This window comes from Tribolium madens, unplaced genomic scaffold (assembly GCF_015345945.1).
Source record: "Tribolium madens isolate multiple individuals breed KSU strain unplaced genomic scaffold, Tmad_KSU_1.1 Scaffold_20;HRSCAF=117;Tcas5.2_LG4, whole genome shotgun sequence".
Taxonomy (NCBI): domain Eukaryota; kingdom Metazoa; phylum Arthropoda; class Insecta; order Coleoptera; family Tenebrionidae; genus Tribolium; species Tribolium madens.
Genome location: NW_025400985.1, coordinates 524656 through 528001, shown reverse-complemented (window position 1 = coordinate 528001; position 3346 = coordinate 524656). Strand labels below are relative to the sequence as shown.

General features: G+C 31.1%; 1 protein-coding gene across 11 annotated transcripts in view; it reads left to right on the top strand.

Moving 5' to 3' along the window:
- The window catches only part of LOC123005892 (SH3 and multiple ankyrin repeat domains protein 3), a 108550-nt gene that overhangs the window by 51638 nt on the left and 53566 nt on the right, over positions 1 to 3346 (top strand). Inside the window, exon 1 of one of the 11 annotated variants that reach the window (XM_044399932.1) lies at positions 2864 to 2994. The exons of the other annotated variants lie outside the window; for them this stretch is intronic. The gene's annotated coding sequence lies outside the window, so the exon portion shown is untranslated. Of the gene's footprint in view, positions 1 to 2863; positions 2995 to 3346 lie in introns of those variants that run through there. 11 annotated transcript variants of the gene reach the window in all.

Genomic DNA, 3346 nt, shown 5'->3' with positions numbered 1-3346 from the left:
CTAGAAGCTTTTCTACAGCTCTTTGAATATCTCAAAATTGACTAAAAGTGATTTTAACACTTAACACCTCGTTTAAATCAAGAAAGCCTTGAGATATTTTCATGAAACTTTTCTGAGACCTTTATTGGGTGTTTAGTAACATTTTAGTGGAATTTGGCCCAATTGTGGTGACTAGAAACTCCCCTAGAGTCTCAAAATTGACCAAGTTGTATCACATCTTTTCTAATAAATAATGAACTTTAATTTTTCAAAAAGCAGAACAAAATGCGTTTGTTTAAGACTATAAATAATCAAAGAATGTAATTAATAAGTCATTTTTTACTAATTTCGTCAAATCATAATTAATAAACAGATTTAATATTTTAAATGATTATTTTGCAAGAGACAAAAAAGTTTGGAAATGACATTTTCAATTCAGAATTGTTGAAATTTTGCTTCTTCTAGGTTTTATATTATAACTAAAAAAATCCAAAACAGTTGTTTAACAATTAAGTTTTATGCACTTTTTGAGTCTTTAAGACTTCTCGAAAGATAAAAAAATATTAAATGGATCAATTTAAAAAAAATTTATTCACATTTTCTTTCCAGCAAAGCCGTTTTGGTCGAATTTGGTAATTTTAAGGCCTAGTTTTAATTAAAAGCAAACTAAATCAAGCAAGATACTAAAAAAAATCAACAATTTTGGTCTCATTTAAGGAAGACTGCGTTTTAACAAAATCCGCCAAAAATTTTTCTCCCAAAAACGTGTTCAACTCTTAACAAAACAGCGATTTTGCTCAATTTTTGGGTTGGTTTTATCGAAATTTTGCAAATAACAACCCGTTTCTAGACTGAAAATGTTCTTTAACTTTTGAAAAAGACAAAAGTTTTTCAATAACAAACTAAATCAAGCAAAATAATGTCACTTTTGATCTAATTTAGTGACTGTTTTCTGATTTTAATGCAATTTAAAAAAAACGAGCTATTTGCTCAAAAAAGCGCTTAAACTCTTAAAAAAGGGCAAAATAACATTATTTTTGTCCCAACATGGTGACGTTTTCGTGTTTTGTAATAAAGTTAACCAAATCAAGGAAGATATTCCAAAGAAATATCAATTTTGTGACTTGTAATACAATTTTTTCTCAAAAATGTGCTTAAATGTTTTGTTTTTCACTATAAACTTTAAAAAATATTTCACGAATTTGCTTGAAAAAGGGAAAAATTTTGATTCTGTGTCAAAATCAATCCAAAGATGCTGAAATTCTAAAATTAGTTAGTTAGTAGTTATGAATGCTTTTGATTCAATAACTGTGAACGATTTAGGATTAAAAAACTCAGAATATTCATAATTTTTTATACTCGACTCAATTACGTTTTATGCACTTTTGTGAGTCTTTAAGACTTCTAGAAAGGTAAAAAACATTTAATGGATCAATTTTAAAAGTTTTTATTCACTTTTTCCTTCTAGCAAAGCCGTTGTGATTTTTCAAAAATGGTATTTTTTTTTCATAAAATTGCCCATAAATGATAAACGGTCCATGACAGGCCCATAAAACCTAATATGGACATTCTTAGAATTAAAAACTCTTTCAAATAAACGCATAATATACCGGGTGTTCCATAAGAAAAAACATAACTTTGTTGCGCCACCCTATATAGAAATTACCTATAATGACGAAAATATATTGGACCATAGAAAAAAATGAATGTCTATCGTCCAAAAGAAACCACATTTCGTTATCTTCTTTACCGACAGAGTAATCGAAGAAATACGGAGCTCTGGGACACCCTGTACATAACAATTTAGTGGTTTTTGTTTGACTCGGTATGGCAAAATCTTGCGAAAAACAAACTTTTCAGCTCAAAACTCGCTTAATTCGGTGTTTTTTCAGCTTGTTTTTAAGAAATAATTGCGTTTTTATGTGAAAATAATAGTTTTTGAGTGTCATCAGTCAAAATGCCAAGTCAAATCTAGCACTTAGCACCGTGTTAAATAACTCGAGTAGGCTTTGGAATATTGTGATGAAATTTTTTCGATGGGTTTATCAACTATTTGAGAAGATTTGAGCCAAATTTGAATAATTTGTGTCGGCTAGAAGCTTTTCTACAGCTCTTTGAATATCTCAAAATTGACTAAATGTGATTTTAACACTTAACATCTCATTTAAATCAAGAAAGCCTTGAGATATTTTAATGAAACTTTTCTGGGAGCTTTATTGGGTGTTTAGTGACATTTGATCCAATTGTGGTGACTAGAAACTCCCCTAGAGTCTCAAAATTGACCAAGTTGTATCAAATGAACTTTAATTTTTCAAAAAACAGAACAAAATGCGTTCGTTTAAGACTATAAATAATCAAAGAATGTCATTTTTTACTAATTTTGTCAAATCATAATTAATAGACAAATTTTGTCTATTAATTTTTTCATAAAATTGCCCATAAATGATAAACGGTCCATGGTAGACCCATAAAACCTAATATGGATGTTCTTAGAATTAAAAACTCTTACAAATAAGCACATAATATACTGGGTGTTCCATAAGAAAAAAAAATAACTTTGTTGCGTCACCCTATAATGACGAAAATATTTTGAGACCATAGAAAAAATGTATGTCTATCGTCCAAAAGAAACCACATTTCGTTATCTTCTTTACCGACAGAGTAATCGAAGAAATACGGAGCTGTGGGACACCCTGTATATAAAAATTTAGAGGTGAAAATAATATTTTTTGAGTGTCATCAGTCAAGTCCTTGAAACACCTGCGTTCGGCGTTGTCTAATTTCCTAAAAGTCGTGCGATTTTCGCCTGATTCCGCCTACCATCGCGCCTCTAGATGGCAACATCGATTTTCACCCCTAAGACCTCGCAGCCCCAGTCGTTGTCATTGTGTGTGGGTGTGCGCTTGGTTTGTGTTGTTGTGCTTTTCTAATGGCTGACAATTCGCGATTGTGATTTGTTTTAAGGATTATGCAAGGATGTGTCTTGAGGGGGGGATTTACCGATCCAGTTTCACGGTATGTTAAAAAAAAATCAGAAAAAAGTACAATTTCTTGGAGATTTTGACGTGTGAACGACCCCTAATAGGTCAGGGTTGATTACCAGTCTTATCGATCTAAAACCAGCTTGTGTGGGGGAATTAGTTTTTTTTTTATATCAATGCGAACTATTTTATTTCAAAGGCTTCATCTAGGACAAGGATTAAAAATAATCTGATTTTTTCGGATTTTTTTCATAGGGGATGTTGGGGAATTAAGTGGTTGGGGGACAAAAACGAAGAAGTGTAAAACATTTCTGTTCACCAAACTATACAGAGTGATTCACTAATTTAGTCTCACTGTCAAATCTTTTCCTACTTTATGCATGGGT